The 15,947-nt window shown below is 34.2% G+C and overlaps 2 long non-coding RNA genes across 2 annotated transcripts; one reads left to right on the top strand and one right to left on the bottom strand.

The window, feature by feature from the left end:
- Positions 1-5,659: 5,659 nt before the first annotated feature.
- Positions 5,660-6,724, bottom strand: LOC145738315 (uncharacterized). The gene is made up of 3 exons (XR_014180705.1): positions 6,420-6,724; positions 6,124-6,364; positions 5,660-6,059 (listed from the first exon to the last, which is right to left on the bottom strand). It is a non-coding gene; the product is annotated as an uncharacterized LOC145738315 (long non-coding RNA).
- Positions 6,725-7,505: 781 nt separating this feature from the next.
- Positions 7,506-14,128, top strand: LOC145738236 (uncharacterized). The gene is made up of 2 exons (XR_014180652.1): positions 7,506-7,700; positions 10,723-14,128. It is a non-coding gene; the product is annotated as an uncharacterized LOC145738236 (long non-coding RNA).
- Positions 14,129-15,947: the final 1,819 nt, after the last annotated feature.

Below are 15,947 nucleotides of genomic sequence, written 5' to 3'. Positions count from 1 at the left end.
ACATAAGTCGGAAGTATCAGTACACTTGCTTCAACAAAAGTTTTTTAATTTAAAGTACAATGGCTCAAGCATTGCTGATTTTATTTCACAATTAGAAGATTTAAAAACCCAACTCAAGCATCTTGGTGAAGAGCTTAGTGATAAAATGATTGTCACTAAAATTCTAATGTCTCTTCCTGATAACATGAAGTATTTCGTTTCGGCATGGGAATCAACTCCTGCTGAACAACAAACTCTCAACCATCTAACATCACGGTTACTAGTGGAAGAAGACAGGAATAAGAAAGGTCAGCAAAATGATTTTGAAGTCAGTGCATTGTTTTCTAAAAATAGGAATAAAGTAGATCCAAGAGTAGATATTAAATGCTTTGCATGCAACAAGCCTGGACATTTAAAAAAAGACTGTTTTTATGCTCGTCTCGGAAATTCAAGGACTCATAATGCACATGGCAGATTTAATAGTAGATCTGCACAATTAAAATGTGGCTACTGTCATAAAAATGGTCATACTGCTCAAAATTGTTGGAATAAACATGGACGATCATCACATAGAGGTGAAGAAAGTGGCAATGTCTTCGTAAGTTTGCTGGAATTGGGAAATCAACCACAGGCGTTTACTTTAATCGATGAATCCAAGCTAAATGGTTGTGATTGGTGTTTAGACAGTGGTGCGTCAGATCACATGACTCATGATGTTAACAATTTTGCATTTTCAGACTATTCAGCTAACAGGACAGTTAAAATTGGTGATGGTTCACTCATTAACGTTATGGGTGTTGGACTGATAGTCTTAGAGGCTTGGAATGGCAGTTGTTGGATGAGAACAGAATTGAGAGACGTCTTGTATGTACCACAGCTGAAGATAAACCTATTCTCAGTAAGTAAAGCTTTAGATAAGGGTATGTTGATAAAATCTTCAAAAGAAAAGTGTAAAATTGTTGATAGTAAAAATTGTACTAGAGCCATAGCCATGCGGAGCGGTAAACTGTTTAAAATGTTATTTTTGTTATTATTGTTCTAATGTTGCTTATGTAGTTGAAAGCGTCAATAGTTGGCACTGTAAAATGGCCCATGTGAATTTTCAGCATGTCAAGCAGGTTTTAAAGCAAAGTAACATAAAGTTTGTTTAAGGGCAAACAACATCGAGTTCCTTTCAGTGTGAGTCAGTCTAGAGCAAGGCAAATTGGAGAGTTAGTGCATACTGATCTTTGTGGACCATTTGAAGTGGAATCCTTGGGTCAATCCAAATATTTCCTTCTGCTTAAGGATGATTATTCAAATTACAGAGTTGTGTATTTCTTAAAGAATAAGTCCGAGGCCAAAGAGAAAATTAAAATTTTCATAGCAATGTTGGAGAATCAGGCTGGAAACCGATTAAAAACTCTCAGAAGTGATAATGGTTTGGAATTCATAAATGAAGAATTAAGGAGTTTTCTGGAGAGTAAAGGAGTCAGGCATGAGAGAACTTGTGCTTATTCACCGGAACAAAACGGCCGTGCTGAACGGGAAAATCGGACTATAGTGGAGGCTGCACGCACTTTGATACACAGTAAGAAGTTGGACAAATCGTTTTGGGCTGAGGCAATAAACACCAGCGTGTTTGTCTTAAATCGAATAGGTGAAAGTAATAAAAAGAATTCTACTCCATACGAACTTTGGTTTAAAAGGTCTTTTGATGTAACTTTATTGAAAGAATTTGGAACACCAGTATCATCCAAAAGAAAAGAGGCGTAAACTAGATGTCAAAAATGAGAAAGGAATACTTGTTGGTTACGGCGAACAGACAAAAGGATACCGAATTTATCTCACAGACAGAAACAAGATTGAAGTACACAGGGATGTGGTTTTCTTAAAGGTTGATACTGAAGACCAGCAGCCAATAAAAGAAGTTGCCAAAGAGAATAAAGAGAAAGTGGTTGTTTTGGATTCGTTTGGCGAAGAAGATGACCGGCAATATGATCCTGCACACAATGAGACAAACTATGATGATCAACCACAGAATCAACAAATTGAAAATGTTCAAAATCAAGAAGTAGATCAAAACGAACTGGATGAGACTACAATAAGTGAAGGAAGTGAAACTAATTTGGAAGACAATAATTATTTGCCTAAAGTAGACCGAAAAGGAAGGAAAATAATCAAGCCACAATGGCTAAATGATTATGACACTTCTTTTTTATCAGTTGTTGAAGAACCTTTGACCTTTGAGGAGGCGATGACTAGTGAAGATGCTGAAAAATGGAAGGAAGCTATACAAAGGAAAATTAATGTTCTTGAGAAAAATAACACATGGACTATTGTACGTTTCCCTGAAAATAATGCAAATTTAGACATTATTGACAGTAAGTGGGTTTTTCGAGTGAAAAATAATAGTGAGTATAAAGCGCGTCTAGTGGCGAAAGGTTTTCAGCAATCATGTAATAACTTGTATGAAACTAATGCCCCTGTAGCTAAATTGTCAACTTTTAGATTGTTATTAGCTGTAGCTTGTAAATTATCTTTAAAAATCTATCAAATGGATGTTCAAGGAGCTTTCTTGCATGGTGAAATTATGGATGACGTTTTTATGCTGTTACCACATCAAAATAAAAGAAATGCTAAAATATATGCAAACTAAACAAATCGATTTATGGCCTAAAGGCGTCACCCAAACGTTGGAACGAAAAGTTTCATTCTGTTATGGTAAAATTTGGTTTCGAGCGTTCAAATTTTGATTTTTGTTTTTACTTTAAGTGTTGTAGTAAAAGTAATCTTTATGTAGTGTTATACGTCGATGATTTGCTTATTCTTGGTACAAACTATGAAGAAGTAGAGTCTTTAAAAAGTTTCTTAAATAATAATTTTCAAATGAAAGACTTAGGTGAAGTGGAAAGGTTTTTAAACATTCATGTTAAAAATGATTTAAATAAGGGAATCATAGAAGTTGATCAAACAGATTACTTAAAAAATATGTTACAAAAATTTGGAATGTCAAGTTGTAAATCAGTAAGTACACCAATAGATTATAACATTGATTTGACAAGTTTAAAAGATGATTCAGCAAATCCTTATTATGAAAATCAGTGTCGACAAATAATAGGATCTTTGATGTATGCAGCACTTGGTACTCGACCTGATATATGTGAGTGTTTCATTATTGAGTCGTTTTCAAGAAAAAAGCAAATCATAATTTATTTGTATCTCTAAAGAGAGTTTTACGTTATTTACACGGTACCTTAAATTTAAAATTGATATTTACAAATGGAAGTGATTTAATTTGTGGGTATGTAGACTCGGATTGGGGTGGTGATTTAGTAGATAGGAAATCTACTACTGGTTTTGTGTTCAAAATGTTTGATTGTCCGATTATGTGGGCAAGTAGAAAACAAGCTTGTGTGTCAGTGTCTTCAACAGAAGCAGAATTCGTTGCACTTAACACAGCAGTTTCAGAGGCTTGTTGGTTAAAGAATATATTAATGGATTTTCATTTATTTAATGTAAGTCAACCAATAATAATTTACGAAGACAATCAGTCTACAATCAAGTTAGCACATAATCCAGAAAATACTAAACGCATTAAACATTTGGGCATAAAGTCATGTTTTATTAAAGAAAAAATTGATAGGGGTGTGGTGAAAATTGAATATATGCAAACTTCAGAACAACAAGCAGATATTTTTACCAAACCTTTACCAAAAGTTAAATTTGTTTATTTTAGAGATAAGTTAGGTCTTAAGTAATATGTTAAATTTTCAATGTTACATTTGACATAATTTTCATTGAGGGGGCGTATTAGAGAAAACAATGAAAATTAGTTTATGTGGCAACACTGTATGTCAAATGTCAATAAGTAGTCTAAAACAAGTTATAGGAAATTATGTAGCCGGTCTTTTCACTCTTTGCACTTTTACCAAATATAATTAAACAGTTAAAGTTCCCAAAGTGTTTTATTAAGTCTACAAGAGCTACTCTGCAAAACCTGTCTTATTTTAATTTAATATTAATAATATGTGTACTATACTCAAAAGATAAATACTGAAAGAAATATCATTAATCAATATGTGTTTGTATATTATTATTATTATTTGGAGGGGTGTCATCATTTTTCTCCGATATAATTTGTCCCAATATTTCCAAATCCCCAATTCCCTAGTAAATTATTTCTGATATATTTCAGTCTAAAATGATTAGGCCCAAAAAGCTGGACATCCAATTTAAAAACAATTTGTTTTTTGTTGTGTAAATGTGTACAAAGACTAACCTAACCTAAAACATCTTATTTTGTCAACATAACCTAATTCTTCGGTTTTCTGCCTTAGCAAAAATGATGGTGATGAGCAAATCACACCTTAGAACTTACAATACATGAATAATATTGCGCTCATGCGCTCTCTGATTATGTATGCCTTATTAATTTTGCGCAATACATCAAATCAAAGAAAAATCTGCTTTTGTTTCATTCAATCCCTATAGTCTTAGATATAGGTATACAGATTTACTTTAACTATTAAATAATACTTTGTTTTTATCTTAGGTAAAAAGTATACACCCAACTTAAGTTATTGTCACAGCTCAAATAAGTTCACAGCAATGTAGGTAGTAAATTACCATACAACAGGGCTAATAATGACTTTGTTGTATAATTTACGTTTATTTTCTCCTTACTTGAAAATGTGTAAAATACATCAATTTTATTTAATTTAGTAGTGATATGGAAATACTTACTTATACTATTTTTTTTCTCATATTAATTAAATTAAAGCGAGTTTTTCAAAAACCTCTAGTTGTAGACCATTTAATATATCTATACTTTTAAAGATAGTAATAGATCATTTTGTTTTGAACATAAAAATTCAAATTAATGTAGAATTTTTTTAAGGTTTTTATTGTCTTTAAAATAGCCAGTTTTATCCATTTATAGGATATAACAACCAGCAAAAACCTGAAGAATATCCATGCATTATGTTTTTGAACAAAAATCAAAACTTTGTTTACCACCACAGACAAAGGCTTGTTACACAGTGTAATAATTACACAGTGTTATACACATTGTTATCAAGTCCTGCTAAATTTATTACATATTGTCCGTTATATAAAATCATTAAAATACTGTATTTTTGCAAGTATCATAACTATCCTACTGCTAATGGTTATAACCTCTCCTTATTTCCCCATGTCTATAAAAACCTCTATTTATGTTATTATTATGTTTACCATTAATATATGTGTATGACCATTATGATAGTTACTTAGGACCACCATAGAATAAAGCACCTAAAAAGGCATTGTCGTTATGACACACATAGTTATAGTTACTATATACGTGGTAACATAATTCTGGCATTGTTCATTGCACAACTTGTGTCATAAAATTACAGTTTTATAAGAAAAACATGGAGAAACCCTATAAAGTAGAATGTGGTGTCTAATTTCCTAACAATGAAAAATCAGAGAAAAAGTCTGTTTCAGTCAGTTTCACTCAAATCTCTGTCAAAGTAATAGGAGTGCTATTTTTTAAATTTGATGGTGTGTCCATAATTTTCTGAAGATATTCATATTTCATTACCATTTTACTAAGTTTAACAATTATACAGTGTCAAAAACAATGATTATTTTTTTATATCCTCATGCCATAGAAAAAATTGAGAAAAAATAAAATATACAAAAGCGAAATAAATTTAATAATAATTTATTTTTCTTTAATAAATTAGTAAAAATAAACATAAAATAGACATAAACATAGCCTAATTAAACTTTTAAAGTCTTAAAACAATGTATTAACATAAAAGAATAACATTTCTACCAACTTACAATAGCACATATACTTATAGGTATAAATACTATTTAATAATACATTATACCTAATTAGTGTAATGGAAACTATAAATTTCATAGATTTATTTAACTGTTAACTCCCATATGATATTACAAGCTATATTATCACAGTTATAGAATCACTACTATAATATACAAACTATAAAAGCATATGTAACTTTAGTTGGTACTGCATTGGTGTGACCTGCATGCAAATCAAAAAAATCATCAGTTTACACTACAATAAAATGTAGCAATTCATGGATCTCGAAACAAAAAAAAAATGATACACAGAGAATATGAGAAGTAGGTATTAACTAGGTAACATACCTATACTTACATACATATTAAACAATGTGTAAATTAACTAGATTTATACCTCAACAGGTATATGCTGAAGCTGGATGCAGTTTTTTCAAAAGTAGGTATTTGCCTCTCGGTTTCCAAATACGGTTTCCATTTGGTTTTTATTAAATACTGTCTTTGATAACCATTGTGTTACTTAATAAGTTCCAGTATACTTTATGCACATTGGCTATATGAGCTGTGGGGGCAGACTATCAAAGATTTTCTGAAATAAAAACGAAAATGTTGAAATTTTAAGTCCTACATACCATTCCCCTTACCTGTTGCAACTTTCCTCAGGAAAACTCGGCTGATGATAAATATAAACATGCCCAACTATAAGTAATCGATTTAACTTTGATTTACCAGTCTAAAACTGTCCAGTAATAAAAATCAATCACAATTTGAGTAAATTTCCAATCAACATGTAAACAAAGCCGCCATTATTAAATATGACCTGCTGTCCGCATTCCACAAAACCGCGGCCTGCCGAACGCCATTCGGATGACGTCGCTATCTCGCCCGAAGCGACTTCGGGTCGGTTCCGAACCGTCGCCCTTCTGGCCGGTCGTTGTTTTGCTCGTTTCCCTTACCGGCAACGCTGGGAGGATTGGCGAGCAAGCGAACGAAGAGAGACGACTGGATTTACATCGAGACGACGAAAACGGCGACATTGAAAAACACACTCATTAATAAGTTTTCTAATGTTTAATTCTTTGAATAAACAATTTACAAAGTACATCAAAAACATAAGGCGCGTTATTAACATGGTTCTTCGAGAGCCGGATAATTAAGTGCTTCAAAAAGAAACGGGGTAAGTTCCTTTTAGCCAGTAATTTTAATCCTAACCTGAATTTGCTTCAATGTGTTTCGGGCGTACATCGTAATCGTTTATAAATCGTTTCGGGTTTAGGCACATGCGTTTATGCGAAACTGGTGGAATTTAATTTGATTATTTGGGGTTTAGATGCACTTTTTTTTCTTGTGTTAAACGTTAATCGATTTAGTTATTTTATGCGTGGGCATTTATTTATGCGTTAAACGCCATTTATTGGTTGTTTGTTCGATTTCTTTACTAGTTTCATTCGAAAACGAATTTTAATAATGGCAACTGACGAGATTGGTTCAAAAATAAAAACATTTATTCGTCAACGGGGGTCGGTAAAAGCGAAATTGACCACTTTTTCAAAGTTTTTTGCAGAAATAAGTATACGGATTCAAAATCATGATGTTTTGAATATTGAAGAACAATATGTTGAGTTACGTTTGACTCAATGCGAAAAATTATTAGATGAATTTAATCAGGTGCAAGGTTATGTAGAGTCTTTAGTCGATGATGATGATTTAGACCGACGATTCGAGGAACGCGAAAAGTTTACAACAGATTACTACCGTGAAATTGCTAAAGCGAAAAATATTTTGAAACAAAATGAAGGTGAGAGTCAAAGTATGCGTCAGAATTCGTTTTCTGTTCCAAATGGTAACACTTTTCAACAACAACAAGTTAGACTCCCACCAATCGAAGTTCCCAAGTTCACAGGAAACTATGAATCTTGGTTAGAGTTTCGCGAAACATTTTTATCCTTAATTCACACAAACACGACGTTAAATAACATACAAAAATATCATTATCTTAAGGCGTCTTTATTAGAAGGTGCAACCGAAGTCATAGCTTCTTTGGAGTTTTCTTATGAAAATTGTGAAATTGCTTGGGAGCTGTTAAACGAAAGATATAATAACAATCGTTTACTTATACAAAATCATTTGAAAACAATATTCAACATGGAGATTTCAGGTAATAAGTTATCACCAAAATTTCTCAGAAATGTAGTTGATAATTTATCAAAACATTTAAAGGCTTTAAAGCAATTAAATCAACCTACCGAGTCTTGGGATACTTTAATTATCTTTATTGTAACATCAAAATTAGAAGGTGTTATTGCTCGTGAATGGGAAAGCTATATAGCTGCCAACGAATACCCGACTCTTAATGATTTAAAACTATTTTTAAAGTCAAAGGCGGATCTATTGGAAACATTAGAGCTAAAAAGGAATCGAATCATTCACCACCGAAGAAAGGAAATAATAATTTTTCAAAATCATTTTATACTAATATTGACGAAACTGATAATTCGACTTCCTCAAAAACTGCTTATCATGATAATAATTTTAACAGCATGAAATGTGCATTTTGGAAAAGAAATAATCATTTTATACGAAACTGTGCAGACTTTCTTAAATTATCTCCAATTGACAGAACTGCTCAAGTCAAACAATTGCATTTATGTTTAAATTGTTTAAGATTTGGACATAGAAACGTAGAATGCAGACTGTCAAATTGTAAAAAATGTAATGGCCGTCATAACACACTCTTACATCACCCAAAATCCGATTCTAACGATAACAATACTCAAACTACGTCTATTACAACATTAAATGCAAATATTCAAAGAGGTGTTTTGATTTCAACGGCATTAATTCAAATTATGGATAAAAACCATAAGTTACATACTGCTCGCGCCATTTTAGACTCGGGTTCTCAATCGAGTTTTATCACAGCCGATTTTTGTAATAAACTAAACATAGATTTGTCACCAGTAGATATGGCTGTAATTGGAATTAATAATGTAAAATCAAAAATTAAACAAAAATGTCATTTAGAAATGCTTTCTTTTCACACTTCTTATAAAATAAATGCAACTTGTTTTGTTATGGATGAAATTACTGGAACTCTTCCAAGTTTTAACATTGATGTAACGGCTTTGAATATACCTGCTAATATTACCTTAGCAGATGCGTCTTTTGCACAACCTGGACCCATCGATGTCTTAATTGGTGCAGATTTGTTTTGGGGGTTACTCTGTATAGGTCAGATTAGATTAGGATCAGGTCTCCCTGTTTTACAAAAAACAGTCTTTGGATGGGTAATTTCAGGGCCAATAAATACAAATAATAACGGTGTAAATACCTTTTGTAACTTTTCAAAGAACGAAGATGTTCAAAATCAATTGGCAAAATTCTGGATTTTGGAAGAGTGTAATATACAACCTTGTTTTTCAAAAGAAGAGAAAATGTGTGAAGAGCACTTTAAACAAAATACGAAACGCAACGAGAATGGGCGGTTTATAGTGCAGTGTAGTTTACAATTCCTTTAAAGGACAGCTTAGAAAAGTTAGGCGACTCCAAACAACAGGCGGAAAAACGATTTTTAAATTTAGAAAAAAGGCTAAATAAAAATCCGGAATTCAAAAGCGAATACATTAAGTTTATGCGGGAGTATAGAGATCTTGGACATATGAACAAGGTTTCTGACTGTAATACGGTAAATAATTGCTATTATATGCCCCATCATGGAGTATGGCGGCAAGACAGCACTACTACTCGACTCAGAGTAGTATTTGATGGCAGCGCGATGACTTCAACGGGTGTTTCATTCAACGATTTGCAAATGGTCGGCCCAACAATCCAAAGCGATCTGTTGTCAATTTTATTGCGATTCAGAATATATTCTTATGCGGTATCGGCTGACATCGCAAAAATGTATCGCCAAATTTTAATAACACCCGAACAACAATCACTTCAGCGAATTCTTTGGCGAGAAAATTCTTCTGATCCTCTTTGTACATACGAGCTTAAAACGGTCACTTACGGCACAAGTAGTGCACCCTTTTTGGCAATACGTAGTTTATTTCAACTTGGAATTGATTGTGAGAATTCACATCCTGAAGTCTCTCAAATAATTAAGAACAATTTTTATGTCGATGATGTTCTTTTCGGTGCGGATTCTGTTAAGGATGCATCACGACTTAGGATCTCTTTGTACAAGATCTTAAATGATGCAGGATTTGAATTAAGAAAATTTCATTCAAATTCAAATGAAGTTATCGAGGAAATCAGTTTAATAAATAATGGATCTACTTTATCAGAAGCAATAGAAATCTGTCCCAGTGAATCTACAAAAACTCTTGGTATAAAATGGTTATGCGCAAACGATAAATTAGTTTTTAATATAGGTTCAAACGCAAAGGAAAGCAGGGTAACTAAGCGCATAATTCTTTCCAAGGTGGGAAAAATTTTTGATCCTTTGGGGCTTGTAAGTCCAGCTGTTATTTTGGCAAAAATATTAATGCAAAAACTTTGGCTGGAAAGGTTATCGTGGGACGAATCAGTACCTCATTCTATTCATACAGAGTGGATCAAGTTTCGAGATGAAATTCCATTTTTAAAATATCTTGATATTTCTCGTCACGTTGTATGTAACAATCCAAAATTTATAGAACTTCATTGCTTTTCTGATGCGAGTGAACAAGCCTACGGGGCTTGCATATACGTTCGGTCGATAGACTCAAATAATCAACCTCATGTTCGTTTAATGTGTTCCAAAACAAAGGTGGCACCATTAAAGGTCATCACTGTACCCAGGCTTGAATTGTGTGGTGCAGTTATGTCTGCCCGATTGGCCAAAAAGGTAGAGTTATCCTTAGAGGCTCAACTAAACAACGTTACGTTTTGGACAGATTCGACGATTGTGCTAGGATGGTTAAAAATGATGCCTAGTTCACTAAAAACTTTTGTTGCAAACAGAGTTTGCGAAATTCAAGAATTGAGTAATAATCATAAATGGAAACACGTACCCACGAAGGATAACCCTGCTGATATCGCGAGTCGAGGTATGTTACCTAGTCAATTAATAAATTGCAAACAATGGTGGTACGGGCCTGAGTGGTTACTAGACGGTTCAATTGATCAACCGGACTGTTTGACAGAAAGCTTGCCGGAGGTTAAAACGATAACATTGATTTCAAAACCTGGAATACAAAAGAATCCCGTAGTTGATGTAACCAAATTTTCTAGTATTTTACGTTTGAAACGAACCATGGCCTATATATTTCGATTTGTACATAACTGCCGCAATTCTGACAAAAAATGGACAGGCCTTTATCAGTCCAAGAACTTGAAAATGCATTTACATTTTTATTAAAACGAGCACAAACAGATGATTTTTCTTCTGAAGTCAATTTATTGTCAGAAGGACATACCTTGTCTTCAAAAAGTAAGTTATTCAATCTGAATCCGTTTGTTGACAGTTTGGGATTGTTAAGAGTTGGAGGTCGTTTAAGTAATGCCGATTTTAATGAAAACAAAAAACATCCAATTATAATTTCAGCAAAACATCACTTATCTAAATTAATATTCAAATTTGAACATGTAAAACTTCTTCACATAGGGCCACAAGCCTTATTGAATCATATCCGGGAAACGCTATGGACGATTTCTGGAAGAAATTTAGCAAAACTAACAGTTCGACAATGCGTAGTTTGTTTCAGACATAACCCTAAACCAATTTCAATCAAAATGGGTGATATCCCTAAAAGAAGACTACAAATAAGCTATCCTTTTCAAACGTGTGGCGTCGATTATGCGGGACCTTTTTTGATTAAGGACCGCCGAGGACGGGGTTGTAAAATTACAAAGTGCTATTTGGCGTTATTTGTTTGCTTTTCGATCAAAGCTGTGCACTTAGAGCTAGTGTCAGATCTGAGTTCCGATAATTTTTTATTGGCATTAAAACGCTTTATTAACCGACGAGGAAAACCAGAACGAATTTATTCAGACAATGGCACCAACTTTGTAGGTGCCCACTCTGAACTTGAGGAACTTGCTAAATTTCTAAAAAACGACAAAAATAAAACGATTATAACTGATTTTTGCGCAAATGACACCATTGAATGGCGTTTTATTCCAGTAAACTCACCTCATTTCGGGGGGTTGTGGGAAGCCGGAGTCAAATCGAGCAAATTCCATCTAAAGCGAGTAATCGGTAAAACACCCTTAACTTTCGAAGAGCTATATACGATTTTCACACACATTGAGGCAATATTAAACTCCCGTCCACTTTCTCCACTTTCGTCCGATCCTAATCAAAACTGAATCCTGAACCAAACTTGACGGATATACCAATGGGGCGCCTATCACGATTTCAAATGTTGGAACAAATTCGGCAAAACTTTTGGACTCGCTGGGCTAAGGAATACGTTTCGGAACTACAGCAAAGGATAAAATGGCAAACCACTAAAAATGAGATAAAGAAATACGACTTAGTGCTGGTGAAAGACGACCACCTTCCACCACTATTTTGGAAGCTGGGGAGAGTGACAGCTTTACACCCTGGACCAGATGGGATCACACGAGTTGTTACCCTTCGGACGAGAACTGGTGAAATTCAGAGGGCTGTTCAGAAGCTGTGTGTCCTTCCTTTGAAGAACGCAGAAGAAGAAGTTGAAAGTCATTCAATCTTTCAAGGCGGGGGGCATGTCGGTGAAGAATCTGACAAACGGTTAGGTTCGGCAACGTCGGAGCAAGATCGGGTCGCGAGAGCTATTACCGGCAACGCTGGGAGGATTGGCGAGCAAACGAAGGTAAGAGAGACGACGGATTCACATCGAGACAACGAAAACGGCGACATTGAAAAACACAACCATTAATAAGTTTTCTAATTTTAATTTTTTTTTAATAAACAATTTACAAAGTACAACAAAAACATAAGGCGCGTTATTAACATATATATTTTTTTACTTTTGAACTTTTTGGTTTTGACCCGTTTTGACCACTAAAGTTTCCAAAACAGTTTTAACCGGGTTAAAACCAATGGTTTAAACCACGCTGTCCAAAACTTGCCAACCCTGAAACCGGGCAAAATACTTTTCAAGTTATGTTAAATTAGATAGCATAGATGTGTTTATGACTTTGGACATATTCTAACCTACCAAAAAACAAAGTGTTAGTGTACAATGATGATTATTGTGTTAAAGGTAAAATGAAAACTGTATTGCTTTTTATTTTTGTTAATGTTAAGAGAAAAGTAATCAGTAAGCTGTAGTAAAAATAAATAATATACTTGTAACACTCTAATTCATAGTTTGACAAATAAGTGCAAGCCACATTAACCGCAAGCAATAAGCAGCAAGAAATGAATCATTTTCATTTCTTACCTTGCTCCTTACTGCTTCCATCATACTACTGGTCTTTACCCCCCATTCATAGATTTTTGGAATATCATTTGACAAATACTTTCTTTTGCTTTTGCCTAAAAATGACAACCCACAAGATAATAAATAAAATTTTGTTGGTTTATAAGACTTTGGGGTTATGTTATTTCCTTCTTACAAAAGTCGAACTATGAATTGACATGGCTACTACTGCTTGCTGCTTACTTCTTGCGGAATTAGAACTACAAATCTAGCTTTAAAACAGTTAACTGACCTTAAAACTTGCTATTTAATCCACTGTTGTACCTAATGTAGATAGTTTAATATATTGCACACAATTTTTCTTCTTCAACTTGACTTGATTGCAGTCGCTGGGAAATGTAGTCACTTTCTTCATAAAAGTTGTGCTTTTTCATCCACATGGAAAAGTAGTGATGTATGCAACATATACCAGTTGCAGATCTGTAAGACTAGCCGAATTAGTTACTAGAACCACCCTTAAAAAATGTTAGTACAAAAATGTGTAGTAATAGGCATTTACGAATATTCTACCGGTAGATACCTGTTTAACCTAGAGCGTTCGAAAATTGTTTTTGGTAACTACCATTGCCGTTCTGAAATTTTACCCATATACCGAATATATGTACCCGGTTTATGATTTATGGATCGAGAAGTTCCGTCGGTAAATTAAGAAAAAAGTGACTTTTGACAAGTTTTCCCTTAAAATTTAGAATCATAACCTCAAAAATTAGTTTATGGTTGACGGTTTGGTGATTTGTTCCACAGTTTAGTAAGCTTATGAGAGTGACCTGTTAAATTAAAATGGATATTGGATAGGGTAACTTCGCCAATAAGCCGGCCCCCACCAGTAGTCGGCCACAAACCAATTAAAACAACAATAACATGACATTCCGGCGATTTTTAACTGTCATTTTATTTGGAGTAAAATCTGTCATCTGTTAGGTTAATGTACATCACTTCCTCTTCTCTCTTGAATCAAACTTTCCGTTATAAATTTGCCGCCAAAAGTTAGTTTGCGGTCGGTAAGCCAAATTGATACAAAATGATAAGTGTGGTGTAGCATCAAGAGTGAATTTTTTTAAGGTAAGTGAAATTCATATTGTGCATGCCAAGTGTTATGTTATGATTTAGGGTGCAAAGACATACTTTAAAACAACTAATTATCTCCAAAAACCCTTAAAAATCTTAAGATATAAGTTAGAAATAATGCGGCCAGTTACTGGCTCAAAGCTTTTCTATGTAAGTTAGAAGTCCCCAGGCCGACTACTAGGAATAAGGCCAGTATTTTTGTTTTGCATTTTTTTATCTTGCATACCCGAATTATATTCTGTTCTATATTTTTGTTGGATAGTTTGAAGTGCGTAAATTGTATATTCTAGTAGACGGCCGGGGGTATTGTTTAGTAAGAAAGTTATAAAAGATTTAATGTAACGGCCGACTACTAGACTAGGGATTAAAAATCCCTCTGCCAGTAGTCGGCCACAAAAATTTAGATGTCGCTGAAAGCCAATTTTGGGGTAAAAACTTGTAATTAATTGAATGCTAATGATTTTAGACAATGCCCAAAGACCGGAAACGAAAGTTTTATCAATATTCGGAGGAAAACATGCAAAATGCACTCAAAGCAATTCAAAATGGAGTCGCAATACGGCAAACATGTCAAGACTACGGCGTACCACGATCTTCTCCACAGGACCGGCTCAAAGGCCGGATTTCGGAAAACTGTCGAAAAATGGGACCAGATCCATACTTGACTGCCAAGAATGAAAAAAGGATTGGATAATTCAACTTGCAAAATGTGGTTTTCCCATCCAAAAAGGAGAATTAATAGCCACAGTGCAGAAAATAGTTTTGGATGGAAATATTAAAACTTCTTTTAAAAATGGAAAGCCAGGACAAAAATGGTACTCATCATTTTTGAAAAGACATCCGGAAATTTCAATACGAACACCGGAATCTATAGATAAAGCAAGAGCTAAGTTAAGTAAGGAGTACATTAAATCTTGGTTTAGCAGTCTTGAAACTTTCTTATAAGAAAAAGACGCAATGGATATTTTAGCGGATTCGTCAAGAATTTTCAACGCCGATGAAAGTGGCTTCAGTTTATGTCGAAAACTGGAAAGGTACTTGGTCCAAGAGGGTACAAAAACTTGTATGAAGTAAAGAAGGGGAATGAGAAAGACAATATTACCGTACTATGATAGTTGTGTGCAACATCTGGTGACATCTGTACTCAACTCTATGAGTTAGAAAGTACAGATGGCGTTCCAAAATCTAGGAACAGCACCATTAATGCCGCATCATTCGGTAAACACCGATCTGATTGGTTGAAAATGGTGAGGTTTTGTTTTTTGTTTATCAATCCCAATCCTCTGACCGGTTTCGCCGTATTACGGCTCATCAGAGAGGCTATAGGGCTTGATAACCAAAGAACAAAACCTTCGTTCCAGTATAGTCAACTGGATGCCAGAAATGATAGTTGTGTGCAACATCTGGTGACATCTGTACTCAACTCTATGAGTTAGAAAGTACAGATGGCGTTCCAAAATCTAGGAACAGCACCATTAATGCCGCATCATTCGGTAAACACCGATCTGATTGGTTGAAAATGGTGAGGTTTTGTTTTTTGTTTATCAATCCCAATCCTCTGACCGGTTTCGCCGTATTACGGCTCATCAGAGAGGCTATAGGGCTTGATAACCAAAGAAAGGTATATTACGTATAAGTATATTATTATATATTAAGTATATTACGTATATTACTTATTACCGTACTAGTTACGTTTTCTGCAGATGGTGT

The sequence above is a fragment of the Ips typographus genome, linkage group LG15, assembly GCF_016097725.1.
Source record: "Ips typographus isolate SLU linkage group LG15, UJ_Ityp_2.0, whole genome shotgun sequence".
NCBI lineage: Eukaryota > Metazoa > Arthropoda > Insecta > Coleoptera > Curculionidae > Ips > Ips typographus.
Note: the sequence above shows the minus strand (reverse complement) of the source record. Positions and strands in the feature narration are given on the sequence as shown.